The sequence below is a fragment of the Callospermophilus lateralis genome, unplaced genomic scaffold, assembly GCF_048772815.1.
Source record: "Callospermophilus lateralis isolate mCalLat2 unplaced genomic scaffold, mCalLat2.hap1 Scaffold_45, whole genome shotgun sequence".
Classification (NCBI taxonomy): Eukaryota; Metazoa; Chordata; class Mammalia; order Rodentia; family Sciuridae; genus Callospermophilus; species Callospermophilus lateralis.
Window position 1 is genome coordinate 5,406,032 of NW_027514398.1, and position 20,372 is coordinate 5,426,403.

Sequence of the window (20,372 nt, forward strand, 5' to 3'; positions counted from 1 at the left end):
GAACTAATCTATGGGCATCCTAAAATTGAGCATGTTGACCCCTCTACTTCCCACTCCCTTTTATTTGGAAGGAAATTATTTTCCAGACAGCCTTTGGAAATAGAATTCTAAAGTATTAACATGGTACAGCTAAAACTTTACCCTCATTTTTCTTATTTTTAGGAATATCTTGATAGTGGCTGGAATTTGAACAATATGCCAGTGATGGAGCAGTCTGTCCTTGCCCATATTACTGCTGATATATGTGGCATGAAACTCCCTTGGTTGTATGTGGGAATGTGCTTTTCTTCATTCTGTTGGCATATTGAAGACCATTGGAGCTATTCCATCAAATACCTGCACTGGTGAGAAATCCCACATAGAAATTATAAGCAGTATGTAAACCGGGTAGAAAAACTTTCTGTTCCTCTCAAATATGTCTCAGCTATGTTTGAAGACTGATGAGCTAGTTTTTTTCACTGCTATTATAATAGGCATCCTATTAAGGCAGTAGTAGTTTATAAAGCTTCCTAGAAAGTACATGGATCCTCTAAATTGTACACTGTAGCCTGAGAAGTGTAGCCTGTTTCTGTGGAGTAAGTTTTTACTCATAGAATGGTTAAAAAAGCTTTGGACTGTACTTTCCTATAGAAAATTGTATTCAATGGCAATTTGGGAATAGAGGCAGGCTATAGGTACATAGTATCTTCCAGGTCCTTGGGATGCCAGCTTCCTTTTTGTTGGGTGGAATTCTGTCACCACAACACTTTGAGGGAACCTCATCCTTGTGTCTGTGAATTTTGTGGATGCAGATACTTGGATCTCTATTCTCAAAGCCATTTCTTCACATCTGTTTTCCCCCCTTTATTCATCTTGCTTCTAAATATAAAAATATTTGAAGATTCATAATTCACTTAAATCCTTATATAAGGAATTCAAGAATGTACCACAAGAAAGAAGAGATGGCATATATACGTATGGCATCAGTTCTTCCTCCCTGGGCAGTTACTCCCAGCTGTAAAGTGAAGATGATATTTATCATATCTCACAGGGATGTTACAGATTAATTGGTTGACAATTGAAAATGCTTTGAAGAATAAGAGCTCTTTAGAAGTGCTAATTGCCTTATCATTTTTGATGTAACCTCATCTGTCAGAATGGGCAAGGGAAGAGGAAGATGGAGAGTTGCCATCTCTTGTCAGTTGCTGTAGGAAACCGTGGAACTTCATATCCTGTAGATCCCTTATTATTACAAATTCTGAATATCTGCATTTTTTAAAGGGTTAGTTAGTTAAAAGTGGGAGCTGGGAGAGGAATGGACCTCAGGTAAAAAGTCTCATGCTTACACTTATACTTGAAGGTAGAAAATGCATTACGTATGTTCAGATCACATTTATAATGATACTTCCTCAATTTGAACATTCCTTTGTAACTAAGTCTTACACAGCAGGGTCTGAAAAATACGAACTGATTAACATTTCGTTTTGTGTTGGTATTGCAGATTGATTTATTTTTATAATCTCTTTCCAGGGGTGAGCCAAAAACCTGTATGGAGTCCCAGGGTATGCTGCTGAGCAGCTGGAAAATGTAATGAAGAAACTAGCTCCAGAGCTCTTTGTGTCCCAACCAGATCTCCTCCATCAGCTTGTGACCATCATGAACCCCAATACCCTGATGACTCATGAAGTGCCTGTATGTTCTGGTTAATCCTCCTATCACTCCAACTTACTAATTCACCATTTATTCCCTATTATTTACTTTTTAATGAAGTTGATTTGGTTACCTGTTTTCCATAGGATACTTCATAGCAGAAACAGGTGCTTGATGCAAGTTGGTATTATATATATAGCATTAACCCAGTGGGGGTAGTCACTCAAATACCACAGAAACTGATTTGTTGCAGCTAATACCTGGATAACTGAATGGTGTTGCTTTGCCAAAAAAAAAAAAAGTGTGATATTTTTCTTTTTTTCTTTCTCATTGTTCATTCAATGGCTTTAGTATATTCATAGGTTGTGCAACTCTCACCACTAATATGTTCTAGACTGAATTTTTTTTATGACTTCAGTCTTACAATCAATAAAACAAAAACTTTTTTTAAAAAATATTTTTTAGTTGTAGTTGGACACAATACCTTTATTTTATTATTTTTATGTGGTGCTGAGGATCAAACCCAAGGCCTTGCACGCTCTACTGCTGAGCCACAACCCCAGCCCTAAAGCAAAAACTTAAATGATCTGTCAGTATACATAGTTTACTATGAAAATGGCTAGATTTTGTTATAAATAGAGTGGTGTTAGAATTCTTTATATTCTGTCCCTATTTGAAAAATAATGATATTGAATCTATATGATCTTCATTTTGAATGGTGAACCAAAGTATCATTCTTAATAGAAATTATTTATATTGTACCCCTATCCCCAAGTTTTATTTTAAGTGAAAATTTACTTCTAGGTCTTGAGCTTGTTCAGGGCTCCCAGTCTTGACTTGGAAGGTGCTGTGGATATTTTCTCTGAGATTGCTGTTACATAAAGTAACATTCATATGCTTGCTTTCTTTTGGATAATACTCTGAAGATATTTTGGGAGTCTATATTGATTTTTTTTTTTTGGTGCTTGGGATTGAACCCAGGGCCTTGTGCACTTGTGTATACAAGGCAAGCACTCTACCAACTGAGCCATATCCCCAGCCTGGGAGTCTATATTGAGATGTATGGAATTGAAGAGTCCATCCTAATTAGCTAAATAAAATGTAAATGATAGACTAATAGTGTTAAAATGAATTATTTTTATTTTTATTTTTTTAATTATAGATGAACACAATACCTTTGTTTTACTTATTTATTTATATGTGGTGCTGAGGATTGAATTCAATACCTTACATGTGCTAGGCAAATTCTCTGTGACTTAGCTACAACCCCAGCCCTAAAGTGAGTTCTTGATCTTGCTGTGACCTAAATTTTATCTGTTTTGGCGTCACAGGTTAGTTAGTCAATGGGAATAGACTGAAAAGACATTTCATTGAGGTATCATAAGTTATGCATGGGCTATAACTGATAAAATAATGACCAATAAGTACTAAAATTCTTCCATACTTTCATTGTTAGTACTTTGCTCATTGATCCCTGCCCCCCCCCCAATGTGGATTGGTCTTGCCCCATTTGTCAAAAGTAGCTTGCTCAATGCAAGACTTGGCTCTAGTTCTTTAGTATTTGAGCAAATCATGCAAGACTACATTCTGGACCTACAGAAGTAGATGAATAAGCTGGGTGCAGTGGCTCACACCTATAATCCCAGTGATCCAGGAGGCTAAGGCTGGAGGATCAGAAGTTCAAAGCCAGCCTCAGCAATTTAGTGAGGTCCCAAGCAGCTTAGTGAGACACCCTGTCTCAAAAATAAAAGGGTCTTGCCAATTTGCACTCCTGAGTTTAATGCCCTGTACCCCAAACAAACAAAATAGATGAATGAGCTCCTTGTGAGCTCCTTGTGCAATAGGGATTCACAAATTAAGGGGAAAAGGGACAAAGTTTATGTAGAAAATGGAAAGGGTGGTGTGGTTTGTTAGTGTCAAGTAGACTATTGAGATTCAGAAAGGGCTTATAAATTAGATGCCATCTGAAGTAGGAGTTTGAACTTCTGCTTATCAGTGTTTGGCAAAGAGTAGGAGAGGAAGAAAGTAGTTCAGATAGAAAGGATTTTGCTCATGTGACACAGTCTGTCTTTATGAGAACCCCAATAGAGTCATTACCATGCATATGTCTGGGCCCCATCACTAGAATTTCTGATTTTTTTGGGGTCTTGACCACAGTTGGAACAACCATAAATTCGAGATACAGAGGCTTAAAAAGCTGTGTGCTCTTATGTAAGTTCAGTGTAAAAGTTGTGTGCCTTGAATAATACAGGTGCTTTTGGTGTTTGGTTAATCCAAAGAGTGGAATGATAGGAAGTAAATTTGAGATCCAAATCAGGAAGAGCTCTGTATGAGATTCTTTAAAAAAAATATTTTTTAATTGTAGTTGGACACAATGTCTTTATTTATTTGTTTTTATGTGGTGCTGAGGATCAAGCCCAGGGCCTTCCACAAGCTAGGCAAGCGCTCTACCATGGAGCCACAACCCCAGCCCTATTATGATATTCTTGAAATAGAATCTTCAGCTGGTGGTAGGCTATCCTGTTTGGGGCTAATGAAATTACATTAGAATTTTTTTTAAATGATATCAGGGATGCTTAACCACTGAGCCACATCCCCAACCCTTTTATTTTTAAATTTTTTAATTTTTTAAAAAATTTTGAGACAGGGTCTTGCCAATTTGCTTGCCTTCCAGAGTATGCCCTTGAATTTGTGATCATCCTGCCTCAACCTTCTGAGATAATGGGATTACACCATCATACTCAGTAGGATATTCTTTATGGTAGCTGCATTTAGAAAAATGATCAAAAAATCGATCCTGGATGTGGTCAAAGTTTTGTATTGGAAGCCATATTTTTTGTTCAGAGTAACTAACTATGGTAGCCTGGGGTACTTGCTCCATCTTGTGGCAGAAATTAGGTGACATTCTATCTATATTTTTTCTTTTCTTTTTTTCTTCAGTTTTAACTGGCAGAAAGCTTCATGTTTTGGAGAATCACCTAATAGTTTATGTCCAAATTATCTTTGGTGAGAGTGTAATTGAGAACCTCAAAAATCTCTAATTGTCTGTCTTTTTAGGTTTATTGAACGAATCAGTGTGCTGGAGAGTTTGTGATTACATTTCCAAGAGCTTACCACAGTGGTTTTAACCAAGGGTTTAATTTTGCTGAGGCTGTTAACTTCTGCACTGTTGACTGGGTATGTAATTACAAATTAGTGAGCTTTTTCTAACTGTGGAAATGGAATATAATGCTTTCAAACCTGCCCTGTGTATTGTTACTATAACCCGTTGATGTTCAGCTGGACAGTCTGCAAATTGTTTTCCAGTCCATAAAGAGATAAGGCTCTTTGTACCACATTGTAAATCAAGCATATGTAATATAATCACAATTATTTAATTCCACTAACTTTTTCTTTCTTTTGTAGCAAGACTTTATTTTTGTTGTTGTTGTGACTTTTTGTTTGTTTGTTTTTTGTTTTTGATTATTGTTCTTTTGAGATGGGGTTTCACTATGTTGCCCAGGCTCACCTCAAGTTCCAGGGCTCAAGTGACCTTCTTTAGCCTCTTCAGTATCCTGACTTAATGATGAAAGGAGGCTATTGATTAATATTCTGAAACTCTGGTCTGGAACTTTGTCCATACTGGTTTAAATTATTCACAGTATTGCAATTTACTGACACATTTGGTTTCCTTTAGTTATAAAGTTGAATATTTTTAAAAAGTATATTTTAGTTGTTGATGGGCCTTTTTTTTAAAAAAAAAATATGTGGTGCTGAGATTCCATTGCCTTCATACATGCTAGTATGATATTTTATAGTGTGATATTTGGTGATATTTTTAATACCACTTTTCAACTAAGGTACCCAATATGCTAGATCTTTGAGATCCAAAGATATATAAGGTCTGGGTCTAGTCTTGGTATCTTAGTCTGGTTTTAGAGTTGATAAATGTTTTAACCCAGAATGCAACATTTGATTAACTGATAGTACAAGTTAGAAGTTTTGGGAAATAGAAGATGAGTGTATCTCCTCCTTTCTTTCAACACAGCTGCCATTAGGCCGACAGTGTGTGGAGCATTACTGCCTGCTTCACCGTTACTGTGTGTTTTCCCATGATGAGATGATATGTAATATGGCATCTAAGGCTGATGTACTAGATGTTGTAGTGGCTTCAACTGTTCAGGAAGACCTGGCCATTATGATTGAAGATGAGAAAGCCTTAAGGGAGACTGTTCGTAAATTGGTAAGGTTTCTCCTCACCTAATTGCATGTCATCCGGGTATAACTTATTAAAGTTCTTACACACTTTAAGAAGTCTTTTTTTAGTGTATTTAGTTTCCTTGAAAGCCATTCTAGTAGATGTATAGTAATATATCATTTTTGTTTTTATTTACTGCCTATCTTATTGTGGACTTATTTGCCACCTATTTCTCTATCTTTGTATTCAAATGTTTGTACCCCTCCTTTAAAATATTTTTAATTGTAGATGGACATAATACCTTTTATTTTATTTGTTTTTAAGTGGTGCTGAGGATAAAACCCAGTGCCTCACAGTGAGCCACAACCCCAGCCCATATTAGGCCCTTTTTATTTATTAAATTAGATTATTCTAAGAGTACATTATATATTGTGTATACCAGTCCTTTATCAGATAAGTGTTCTGCTAATATTTTCTCCCAGTCTGATTTATCTTTGGTTCTCCTAGCACTGTCTTTCACAGAATAGAATGTATTCATTTTAATGAAGTCCATTTTATTTCTTCCTTTGTTGTTGCTGTGCTAGGGATTAAATCCGGGGTTTTGTGCATTCGAGGTGTGCACTCAGCTAACTTAGCTATATCCCCAGCCAGATTTCTTCCTTTTGTAGATCATGGGGTGGGGGGGTGGGGGGTATGGGTCCTACTTTCCTATCTTTGCTGCATCCCCAGCACTACCCTCCCCCCCCAGGTTTTTTTTTTTTTTTGTTGAGTTGCTGGGACTGGTCTTGAAATTTAGATTCTCCTGTCAGTCTCCTGAGTGGCTGGATTATAAACGTGTGCCACCACTCCTGGCTAGAATCTTATAGTTTGAAGACTATATTTAGGCCTTTGATCCATTTCAAGTAATTTTTGTTGTGTAATAAGGTATTGGTCAAAGCTATTTTTTTTCATGTGGATGTCTAGTTGTTCCAGCATCATATTTTGAAAAAAGTATCTCTGTTCATTGTTACCTTGGCATATTGGTTGAAAATCACTTCATACATATGTACATCTGTCCTATTGCTAATGCCATATGCTCCTCATTATTGTAATTTTCTAAGAAGTTTTAAAATTTTGTATCTTACAAAACCACCCCTGCCTCCCCTACTGGGGGCTGGGGGTTCAACCCAGGGTGAACGCAAACATTTTAACACTGAGCCACATCACCAGCCCCTATGTATTTTGCATTCTGAGCCAAGGTCTCACTTGCAGTCCTCTTTATTCACCCTCCCAAGTTTCTGGGATTACAGGTGTGCACCACTTTGCCTGGTTTACAACTTTGTTCTTTATTTTAAAAATAGTTTTGTCTCTTTTATTTTCTTTGAATTAGCTGATTGATTTCTACCAGAATGACTCATTAGGATTTTGTTTGGGACTTTATTAAACCTATAAATAGTTTGGGGATAATTGATACTTTTAACAATACTGAGTCTTTTAGTTCATGAACATGGTATAGTTATGTTTTTCTCTTTTTTGGCATTATTATAAGTGACACTTTAAAGTATTTTTATTTTCTAATTGCTAACATGTAAAAATACAACTGATTAATTGTATTCTGCAACCTCACTAAACTCACTTTTAATTTCTAGTAGATTTTTTTTGTGGGGGTGGGGTGGGGTACCAGGATTGAACTCAGGGGCACTCAGCCACTGAGCCCAGTCCTATTTTATATTAGAGACAGGGTCTCAACTGAGTTGCTTAGCACATTGTGTTGCCTAGGCTGGCTTTGAACTCACGATTCTCCTGTGTCAGCCTTCCAAGCGACTAGGATTACAGGCATGCACCACTGTGCCTGGCCATTTCTAGTAGATTTTTTTAGTACCTTTTTTGTTATCTTTTTATGTGGTGCTGAGGATCAAACTCAGTGCCTCACACGTGTGAAGCAAGCATTCTACCACTGAGCCACAACCCCAGCCCTCTAGTAGATTTAAAAACAAAAAACAAAAAACAACTGTACAAGTATAGGCTGTCAATGATTCTTTACATTTTTTTTTAAAGAGAGAGAGAGAGAGAGAGAGAGAGAGAGAGAGAGAGAGAGAGAGAGAATTTTAATATCTAATTTTTAGTTTTCGGTGGACACAACATCTTTTTTTGTATGTGGTGTTGAGGATCGAACCCGGGCCGCACACATGTCAGGCGAGGGCGCTACCACTTGAGCCACATCCCCAGCCCCTCTAATAGATTTTTAATGGATATCTTTGGGGACAAGTCTTCAAGTAGAATTTAGTTAATTTTTTTAAAAATGTGCCTTCTTTGGGTGTATGCTGAAATGTTGACTCTCTGAAGTCCATTATGAATTAGTTGCAGGATATCTACCTTCCCCTGATACTTTATAGTTGGGGAAGCTATGCCCAGAGGATTTAAATGACCTACTAAGCTCATACATTAGTAATTGTAGCTAATCTTATTTTAAACAAAAAATTTCAACTGTCTCTATTCATGACATTCTCAATTATAGATGTAAGACCAAAAAATTACATATTTATAAAAAACATTAATTAGCATTTTCCTTACTCTCCTTGTTTTTGTTGGTCAATATATTTGTTAGAAGTGAAATAGCCAAAAGGTTAAAATAAAACAGAAGGCTCAGGACTGGCATTTTCAAGTTGGATTTGGATCTAGAAGCAGATAATTAGAATAGGTGGTAGAGTTTAGGCTTTGAGTGGCAAAAGATACATCCCACTAGGGCCCTCTAAAAATTGGATGGTGTAGAATACAGGTGAAATTCACTGCTTAAGACTATTTTCCCTTGAGAGTCTTACTTTGAAATTAGTCTCTTCTATTACACACATTTTATAACCTCATGAGATAATGATATCACTGCAGATAACTTTTTCTGTAAAAAATTAAGAGACCACTTAGTAAACAGTTACTGCTTGGGTATCTTTCCCACTTGCTCTTTTATTTTTATTCTTTTTATAGATTATCCAGGAATATCACTATGAAGCTCTATGTAGCATTTTCTCATAAATAGAAATCTTATCTATTTCTTTTATCCCCATCTTTGCTGAAGACGTGGACAAGGCCATTTTGGAGTAGGATAAGCAGCTACTCATTGTTAGTACATTCTGTTTTTATACTTAGATCAGAAAAGCCAAACATAAGACCTTACGTTATTCAAAAAGGTGGAGGTCCTTGTTACTTTGTATTCACACATTTTTGCCCTGCTTCTGTATTTTGGTAAGACTTTTTTTTTGTTAGTCTTGGGGGCAAGGAGATTATTGTCCTTTAGAAGTCTCTAAAGTCTACTTCATTTTAAGGAGTAATTGATTTGGAGAGAATGGATTTTGAGTTGTTGCCAGATGATGAGCGAAAGTGTATAAAATGCAAAACAACATGCTTCATGTCTGCCATCTCCTGCTCTTGTAAACCTGGCCTGCTTGTTTGCTTGCATCATGTAAAGGAATTGTGTTCCTGTCCTCCTTATAAATATAAACTGCGGTAAGTAAGAGGAATGATTTCCCCCCTTTATGAATAGCATGGAATCTTTATTAAAAGCTCAGTGATCTTCTTGTTCTCGGGCTAAAATGGTAAGTATAAAACATTAAGTTTTCTCCAGAGCCATGTGTCTCAAAGCTGTCTGGTATTCTCTTTCCAGTTTTCGATACACTCTGGATGATCTCTACCCTATGATGAATGCATTGAAGCTTCGAGCAGAATCTTACAATGAATGGGCCTTGAATGTGAACGAAGTTTTGGAGGCAAAAATCAATAAGAAGAAAAGTATGTGGCACAGAAAGTGGGGCTGGCTGAATAGCAAATTGGGGCTGATTGTGATGCAGACAACTTAAAGTTATCAACAAAACAGATTATTAGAAAGAGCTGAAGTCATCCTTGGTTACCACCTCTGTGCAGCCAGGTTTCTAGAGCATTGGCAACACATTTAAAACCCCAGAGTGAATAAAGCAGATACCCTTACATCAAAGTGATGACTTAGTATATGAATTGTGCCTGATAGTTTATTTAACAATATTGTTAGGAAACACAATAACCTTTTACACCTCTTTGTTTCAGAGATGAAAGCATTTTACATTTCACATAGAATCTTGGGAAAGCTTTTATTTATTTATTATTTTGTGGTATTGAAGCTAGAGGCACTTTAGCACTGAGCTATATCCCTATCTTTTTATTTTCTTCCTTTGAGATAGGGTCTTGCTAAGTAGTCCACATTGATCTTGAACTTAGAGTCCTCCTGCCTCAGCCTCATATACATACAGGTGTGTACCATCTTGAGTAGATCTTAATATTTTCATATTGAAGACCACATCTAAACAGTTGTTTAAAATCTTTTTCTCCAGCCAGGCGTGGTGGTGCATGCCTGTAATTTCAGTGACTCGGGTGTCTGAGACAGGAGTATCACAAGTTTGAGGCCAGCCTAAGTGAGACTGTGTCTCAAAATCAAAAGGGCTACAGGGCTGGGATTGTAACTTATTGGTAGAACCCTTGTCTCACATGTGTGAGGAACTGGGTTCAATCCTCAGTACCTCCTGCACTGCACCCCTGCCAGTCAGTTTCTTGCCCAGCTGCCACCCCCACCCCCCACTCAAATGAATAAGTTTATTTAAGTAATCAATTTCTTTTTACGTTTTGGTATTGGGGATTGATACCAATGGCATCGAAACACTGACCCACATCTTCAACACCCTTTTTTATGTTTTATTTTCAGATAGTCTCACTAAGTTGCTTAGGGCCTCGCTAAATTGCTGAGGCTGGTCTTGAACTTGCAGCCCTCCTGCCTCAGCTTTTCTCAAGTTGCTGGGATTGCAGGCTTATGCCACTATGCCCACTTCAAATGAACAAATTTATTAATGACCATTGCAATAGTGTTCAAGTTATGTTTATAGATAAGAGTAGATAAAAGCAATCTCTCCCTCTCAGTTCTATGACAGTACTAATAAATATAATAATTATTAAAAGGTGACTTTTTTCTTTATTCCTAGGTCTTGTCAGCTTTAAGTCTTTAATTGAAGAATCGGAAATGAAGAAATTCCCAGATAATGATCTTTTGCATCACCTTCACTTAGTCACACAAGATGCAGAAAAGTGTGCCTCTGTTGCCCAGCAGTTGCTTAATGGCAAAAGGCAAACTACGTATGTACTTCTGATCATTTTTGTCACCTAAACTTGGAAACCTGTTTTAACTGATTTTTCCTTCTGTCCCAGATTTCTTTGACTTTGGAACCTGTGAGTGATGAATAAGGTTCTCATACAGCTTCCTTGGACCTTTTTTTTTTTTTTTTTTTGCAGATATCGATCTGGTGGAGGAAAATCCCAAAATCAGTTGACAGTGAATGAACTCCGACAATTTGTGACACAGTTGTATGCTCTTCCGTGTGTCCTCAGTCAAACACCACTGCTAACGGTAATTATAGAGGATGTGTGGGAATACATTATTAATTCTGTGTTCTGTAAATAAACTTTAATCATTAAATTATCTTTCCTAATTACTTTGTTCATTTATTTCAAATACATTTTAATATACATTAAAATTGGGTGCACATAAAGAAATTATAATATGTCTGTAGAAGAGAGAGAAAATTCAAAATTTTTATTTTGAAAGTGACCACCAGCTAGTTCTTACAGTTGGTGTAAGGTTTTGTTTTTTTTTTTTAAACATAGTCTCTTGTTTTAGCAAGAAACTTGCTACAGTTGGCTTATGTTAGTTGCCTCTTTTACTTATATTATTAGTAAAATCAAGGAGGGATGATGTCAGAGGATCACATTGAATGTGAATTAAAGATTTTAAGTCTGAAAGGAGCCAATTTCTGAAATTACTTGTTTATTTATTAGCAATTAAACTCAAGGGTGTTTAACCACCAAATCATATCCTAAGCCCTTATTTTATTTTATCTTTTTCCAGATAGGGTCTTGCTTAGTTGTTTAGGACCTTGTTGAGTTGCTCAAGCTGGCCTTGAACTTGGGATCCTGCTGTCTCAGCCTCCCAATTTGCTGGGTTACAGGTGTACACCACCACGTCTGGCTTTGAAATTACTACTTTGGTGGGACAGCTTGTAATTTGTTGCATTTGCACCAAATGCAATTTGTTTTTGTTTGCTTTTTTCCTTTTAGGATCTCTTGAACCGTGTAGAAGACTTCCAACAACACAGCCAGAAACTACTCTCTGAGGAAATGCCTAGTGCTGCTGAGCTACAGGACTTGCTAGATGTTAGCTTTGAATTTGACGTTGAACTTCCACAGCTTGCTGAGATGCGGATACGCCTGGAGCAGGCCCATTGGCTAGAAGAAGTTCAGCAAGCTTATCTAGATCCCAGCTCCCTTACTTTAGATGATATGAGATGTCTCATAGACCTGGGAGTGGGGCTGGCCCCATATTCGGGAGTGGAGAAAGCTATGGCCCGGCTGCAAGAACTGCTTACAGTGTCAGAGCACTGGGATGACAAAGCCAAGAGTCTTCTCAAGGCCAGGTAAAAATAGTAAACCCATATCCCTATCTTGGGGAAGGTTGGATGATAGTTACATTTTAAAGCACAGAGAGCATATTTGTTGGCATTTTGCAAGTGTTCAGTTGCTAAAATGCATATAGAATACATGTGGAAATAGCTTAGATATTTTGGCCTACTTTGCAACTTAGGTGAAGAATATTATTATTATTATTATTATTATTATTATTATCATTATTTTATTTTACTCATGATGAAATTAATGATTTAAATGAACTACCTCTTCTAGGGATAAGATTTAATGAAATTTTTCTGGATCCCAATGAGACTGTCTTCAAGAGAAGAAAACATTTACAAATAGGTGGAAATGTTTAAACCAATAAGTGGGGTGTCAGGAAGTCTTAAGAGAAATAGCTGAGAGATAACATGTAGATAATGCAACTTTTCTATAGAAACAGGACTGTACATTTGTGCTGTTGATTTAGTAATTCAGGATACTTTTATCTGTTTTTGAGGTTTAGATTTAGATTATACACAGGCTAACCATCTGAGGGAGAAGAGAGAATGAAGCTTCTTCCTACTCTTGCTTTTTCTGATAGATTTTTGTTGGTCCTCTTGACAACATAAAGCGTTGAAATTATCTAGGTTATAGACATTCTTTTGTAATCCTAAAATAGAGGTCTTTGAACAGAGCAATTTTTGGTACTCTGCTTTGAATGTGTTAATATCCTGTAGAATTTCACTTTGTCCTTAGTGAAACTCTCAATTCTGACAGTTTATCAAGTTTAACGTAGAAGAGATGTCTGTCAGTAAGTTGTTTACCTTGTGCAGATGGAAGTTTGAGTTTATACCATCATAAGATCAGGTCCAAGTAGAGCTTAAATGCTTTACTGAATCATTTGCTTTTTAATCCTATTTGTGATTATAGAGCAATTAAAGTTTAATTTTATATCTAATAACCAGTGCCATTTGCATTTGCAGATTTATTTGCCATAATTAATTTCTTATTTTTTAAAATGAGGGTTTGTTTTAGCTTTAAGAAAAATGAACCTTCATAGAAAATGCTGAGAAGTCTTTTTGTTTAATTTATGTAGACCACGGCATTCGTTGAAAAGCCTTGCTACAGCTGTAAAGGAGATCCAGGAGATCCCCGCATATCTGCCCAATGGTGCAGCCCTGAAAGATTCAGTGCAAAAAGACAGAGACTGGCTTCAGGATGTCGAGGCTCTGCAGGTTGGTTTAAAAACAAAAGAAAATGTCCCAGATTTGTAAATGCATCTATGAAGAGCAATAATTGACAAGCAGGTTTTTTGGGGGGAGAGGGTGTGTGTGTGTGTGTGTGTGTGTGTGTGTGTGTGTGTGTGTGTGCGCGCATGCGCACACACATGTTGGTTTTTGGATTTTGTTTTTTGGTACTAGAAATAAATGGAATAGAATCTTCAGTTAGTGGTAGGCAGTCCTGTTTGGGAGTAATAAAATTACAGTAGGATATATATTTTTTTGGTATTAGGGATTGAACCCAAGGGTCTTAGTCACTGAGCCACATTCCCCAGCCCTTTTTATGTTTTATTTTGAAACAGGGTTTTGCTAATTTGTTTAGGCCCTCGCTAAGTTGCTGAGGCTGGCTTTGAACTTGGGATCCTCCCACATCAGCCTCCTGAGTCACTGAGATTACAGGTGTGTGCCATGGCTCCCAGCTAATAATTGACATGTTATTAAGGATGGTGTGTGGAATCTTATTTCACTGCACAGATTGTTTTTTTTTTTTTAAGAGTTGAGACCCAAATACTGATTCTTTTCAGCCTTTTGGGATATACTTACCTGTTATTATCCTGACCAATTGGATCAAATATTTAAAGCATAGACAATTCAACCCACTTTTTGGAGTCTTTCTTGAGTACTTGGTTGCAGATCAAGGGAAAAAAAAGAAAAGAAAAAGTTGTTGAGAGAAAAAGGTTATCCTCTCATCCCCCCACCAAAAGAAAATGGGTTTCAAAGTTATATCCAAAGTAATTATCACCAATTAAGTAATTATGTGGCCTTTTGCTAGATGTTATTGACTTGGATATAAAGTTTTAAAAAGAGAGTTATATTTGGGCTAGGAATGTAGCTAAGTGATAGAGGCCTTGCCTAAAATATATGAGCTCTTGTGTTCAATCCTCAGTACTGTCTGCTGTGTTTCCTTCCACCCCCAACTCCAGTTCACTTGAAACATTAGTAAGGTTCAGAAAAAATGCCTTCTATGATTTACCCAATTTTTAGCTGGATAACAATTTGAAAAGCAGTTGGTGGGGGAAATGGGTGTCTTCTTTTATCTTTGTAATTATTGTAGGTTTGATGGACCTTTTGAGGGAGGAAAAAGAGCCTCAAGCTTTCTTTTCAGATTCTAGTAATAAGACACTCTTGTTTTCTAAATATTTGTGTAATTTTAATTGATGCTTATTGACCACTTGTTAATAAGAAATACCAAATGGGACATTTGTAGATAAATGTTTGCAACAAAATATCTGGGCCTCTGTTCTGGTTAACAGGGCTTAAAAGAAGATACATTGTTTGAGGGATATTATGTAATTAAAATGTAATCCTAGCAAGACAAAAGTATTTTACATGCATGTAAACGCCCAAGGAGTTGTAGTTGCAGGCTCTTCTCAATAGTTGTTGATGTTATAGTAATTAGTTGTAGTCATGGCCCTCTTTTCACTCAGTGATTGGTAGCAACCAGAAGGTGAGGTTATGCAAATGGAGAGGCTAGCTTATTTAAATCAGAAAGCAAGGAAATGCTTCTGGATAGGTATATTGCATTCATTTCTTTGCAATAGTGTCCTTAAGACCAAAAAGCAAGTTTTGCTTCTTACTTGAAAAAAAATAGCCTTGCCTTTTCTTACATAGATTTGATTAACAACAGGAAACCAATCCACTTGATAGTTAGATTATTTATTTTAGAAGGTTATGGAGTATTCTTTTTCCTGCCTCAGCCTCTGGAGCCACTGGAATTATAAGCATGCACAGCTGTGCCCAGCTGTGGGAGGCTGTCATATCATGTGACCAGCGTTTTTCCCTCCTGATTGGTTGAGGCACTATCAGTCATCCCTGTTGATCTGGCTACTTTTAAGTGGCTGAAGATGGTAGCCCCAATCTTGAGGGTAGTAAAAATGCAGCCAAATGTGTCTCCATGCATGGGCATGCCTTCCTCTTTCCCCAGGAATTGAGTTACCTTACCTGTCCTTGTAACCCTGCCCTTCTTGACCTTCATTGGATGGAAATTTCTAAAGAATCTAGAGTCCCCCCAATAAAAGTCCACTCCGAAACATGCTCACTCTCTCTCGCCAGGCTCTTATGATATTCCTCGCTTCCCCGCTTAGGGAGCTTGAGGCTGAGGGCAGAGGAGCCAAATTTAAAGGTAAATGTGCATTTGTGTTTTATTTGATATCTTAGGAAATTTGCTTGAGAGATCTCTAGTTTAGCTGCCTCCGCTGGCCGTGGCCAGTACCCAGCCACTCCATTTTCTTCTGAATAACAATGATTGGAATGGCATGTGACTCATGAGTCAATGCTTTTATTTTAAATGTCCATCAGAAATTTATGCCCTAACAGATTCATTTCTTTAAGAATAAATATAAAAGAGCATAAATATTCAACTGCCCAGTTTACCCTGTTGCCCTAGAAATGTCGTTTAGGGTTGTCTAATCCATTGCACCTATAGCTCTTTTTATTTTTTTTTTCTTAAAGTCATGGAGTTCTCCCCATCCCATCCCCCCCCCCCCCGGTTTCACTGACCAGTCTAATTTTCCTGAGGTATGCTCCACCTTCTATATTTGTCTGGTTAAGAGATACTTTGTGGTGTGTTCTGTCTTCTATAGTTTCAAAGTTAGTTTCAAAGCCTTGCTGGATTTGAGTTAAATATGTTTAACTCGAATAAATACATCCATATGTGAGGTGGTGATGTATCTGGAAGATTGACCATTAGCCATGTTAAGTTTTACCATTGTATTAGAGCAACACTGGTGCAGTTCATCCCCCATAACCTGATGCTTTTATGCTTCTTCCAGTTTGGCATTATCATTCTCAAATTGTGGTTCCTGGACCAGCAACATTAGCATCACCAGCAGCAGCAGCATCACCTGGGAACTCGTTAGAAATGCAAATTCATGGACCCTTCCCTCACCTACTGAATCAGAATGTCTGGGGATGGGACCCAGGAAACTGTGTTTAAACAAGCTTTCCAGATGATTCTTATGCATGCTAAAGTTTAAGAACCACTGGGCTTTCTCAACTCAGATTTTAGTTTCCTGAATAATTTATTCTGGGTTACTTTAATTCATCATTGGTGAGTGGATTGGAGAAAAATACTTTGTTGTTGCTTTTTAAAATATAAATCAGCATATGAAAGGCTTGGGCCACTGTAAGTTTTTATTTCTGTTGAGTTTTTTCAGACAGTCCATAGGGACCAATGTAACAAGTCAATTTAGAATGACATAAATAGAACAAAGATACACCACAGTGTTTGTCATGTTGACATTCCAATGGAACATCTGGGAATTAAACATGTTGAAGTCACTGAGTAATTTGAATTGGTCCATTGATCATGGACCATCTGAATTATTCTTTCCTTGTTTTACATGGAATATTTTTTTTCTTCCCTAAATTGCTGTAATTTTTCTTAATTTATTAGGCTGGAGGACGTGTGCCAGTGTTAGACACGCTCATAGAACTTGTTACAAGAGGTCGATCTATCCCAGTTCGTCTAAATTCTTTGCCAAGACTGGAATCACTAGTAGCTGAAGTTCAGGCTTGGAAAGAATGTGCTGCTAATACATTCTTGACTGAAAATTCTCCATATTCTCTCTTAAAGGTAAGTTTACAGCGGGTTCACTTGGAAGCACTAAAATCTCCTAGCTTAGTAAAATATGTGGTCTATCATATACAAAAATAACATCATTACATATGAATCTGTGTTCTGAATTGTTTTTAGCAATCTTAAATTATTTTTGGATACCTGTTGGCATTCAGTGTCTAAAGACCATGTTCTCATTTAAGTTCCTCTATCTTTGTTGAAATTGTACTTTTAAACTTAGTTTTACTTCACTACCAGATTAGAAAGCACCTATTTCATAAAGTGCTTTATCTGTACTTTTTTACTATATTTTTTTCTAAGCTGATGCTCATGCACCATCACTAGAGTCTGTGATATATTGCATATTTTTTTTAAAGAGAGAGTGAGAGAGGAGAGAGAGAGAGAGAGAGAGGGAGAGAGAGAGAGAATTTTTGATATTTATTTTTTAGTTATCGGCGGACACAATATTCTTGTTTGTACGTGGTGCTGAGAATCGAACCCGGGCCGCACGCATGCCAGGCGAGCGCGCTACCACTTGAGCCACATCCCCAGCCCTATATTGCATATTTTTACCTATTTAATTGAATCTGGAATCAAAGTAAATATTTTGTAAGCAATCCTGTCTTCCTTTCCTTTCCCCATTCTTCCTTCTTTCTTTTTTTTAATAGACTAGTCTTTTATTTAGCTTTATCTGAAACCCATTTTGCTGATGTTTGTGCTTTGTCCCACATTAGGTGCTGTGTCCTCAATGTGATATTGGCCTTTTGGGACTGAAAAGGAAGCAGAGAAAGTTAAAGAAGCCCTTGCCAAGTGGGAAGAAGAAAAGCGCCAAATTGGAGAGTTTGAGTGACCTGGAGAGGGCTTTAAGTGAAAGCAAAGAGACTGCTTCGGCTATGCGTAGTAGGGTTTTTTCTTCTCCTTTATTATTGGAATATTATTGATATATATATATATATATATATATATATATATATATATATATATATATATCTATATCTATATCTATATATATATATATATCTATAGATAGATAGATATAGATAGATATAGATATAGATATAGATCTATCTATATCTATCTATCTATCTATCTATCTATCTATATATATATATATATATATATATATATATATATATACATAGTAGTTGTAGATGGACAGAATGCCTTTATTTTATTTGTTTATTTTTAATGTGGTGCTAAGGATCGAATCCAGTGCCTCACACATGCTAGGCAAGAGCTCTGCTGCTGAGCTACAGCCCCAGCCTTGGGAAGGATAATTTTTAACCCTTTCAGATATACAGGTATACTGGGAAGGCAAGTAGAATAAAGTGCTCAGTTTTATTAGAAATTGTCAAGTATAAAAGATTTATACTTCCCAGGATACCTGGCATGGTAGCACATGCCTATAATCTCAACTACTTAGGAGGCTGAGGCAAGAGTGTCACAAGACCAGATTTGGCAACATAGACTATCTCACAAAACAAAAACAACATCATCATAAACAAAACCAAAAAACCTGACCAACACAGAAAGATGTCAGGGATCGGGGGAATTAGCTTAGTGGTAAAGTGCTTGTCTGGCATTCACAAGGCTCTGGGTTTGATGCCCAGCACTGCTTATCTGAGTCTGACCTGCATTTAGTAAAACTGTTGATTCAAGATATCATCTTCAAGTTAATGAGTCAAGTCAAGCTCATGTTCAATGAACAGTATTAGGTAAAAGAAGATAGCTGCATGATTTGGAAGCTGTTTTTGTGTGGCTCTGGGAATTGAACCCAGAGCTTTCCACATGCTAAGCAAGCACTCTACTATAAAACTATACTCCCAGCCTGATTTGGATGCTTTTATTGGCACAAAGTATGGCCCATTACAGAGCAGGAATACATCACCTGTTGCTTAAGGATGGGATAAGTTCTGGGAAGGGTGAACATCATAGAGGTGTACCCTTACAACTAATAGGGCTACAGTGTCAGTAGGCAGTATAATCTTACAGGAACACTGTCATATATACAGTCTATTGTTGACCATAACATTATGTAGCAAGCAACCTGATGTTGGAACGTGACTGGATGAGTTCATCTTTGGGCCAGGGCACCTTTTCTCCTGTTTGCTTTTTTGTAGCTCACTGACCTCTTATGATCGATGTGGGATTGCATTGGTTTATTTATATATTTGACACATTGTTTCTTTGGGGTATATGTATATATTTCTGAAACCCAAGCACTATTTTGGTGCAGTTACTGTAGTTCTCAGATATAATAGTGAACTACACTATTATATCTGTGCTTCATTTTTGTAAAGACTGAGTCATAGTCCCTTTTCCCTGAAATGCATATATGTCTGTCTGAAACTTTGTGTGTAGTCAGTCTCTGCCCATCTAGTCCATGGACTCTGGTTTAAGAGCTCCTCCTATGCACGCATGGCAGAACCCTGAAAGGTCAGTCACTTGATTTCCATTTTTTGGTTACAAGAGGACACCTTGTTATTAGATAACATATATATTGCTGAACATCATGTTCATTTTCAATAAGATTTTTTAAAGAAATATATCACAGGTTTGTTACTTAGTATACTTTTGGAACTATTTTTTCTTGCCCCCCCCCATAGATTTTTCTTCCTCAATCTCAAAAAGAGACAATAATTCATTCTGGTCTTATAATTCATGGTGTGACTGAAGGAGGATGGGTGGATATGATCACTAGGAATGGTTTCACCTTCGACAAATTAACATTTTAAAGACTTGAGAAAATAGAATAGGTCCTGCATCTGATAGCTTTTTTAAAAAATCTGTTTCCCTTCATGTATCTGTTTTCTTTTAGTAATGTGCTAGAGGAGGGCTCTAATGGTCCAGCTTTTGATTGAAGTTATGGCCAACTCTGACGTGGTACAAATTTAAATTTGCCACCTTTATACTCTACTTTTACTTCATGATGGATAGTGAATAAATCTGTAATGCTTGGGCTTGCTTATTTACTGGAGGCCTTATAGATAGAAAGTGCTTTATTCTCTGCATATAAAAAGTTTCACTTGTGGGCAGCTTTAAATGGTCATTTCAGCTTAATAACTATGAAGTTGATTGTGTTTGTTTTCAAGACAAGGTGACTGAACTCTGCTGGGTGCTGGCTTTCTTTAATAAAGAAGAAAGGCTTTATGAATACATTCAACTTGCTGCAGAACAGCAGCTTTGCAGTTTACTTGTTGTTGTGTTTGCATTAAATGATCTTAGTTTAGTATGCATGTGTACATGTAATAAAATCTGAGCTGGACATGGTGGTAAACACCTGTATGAGCAA

General features: G+C 36.9%; 1 pseudogene; it reads left to right on the forward strand.

Moving 5' to 3' along the window:
* Positions 1 to 20,372, forward strand: part of LOC143388925 (lysine-specific demethylase 5B-like) — a 59,204-nt pseudogene that overhangs the window by 31,459 nt on the left and 7,373 nt on the right.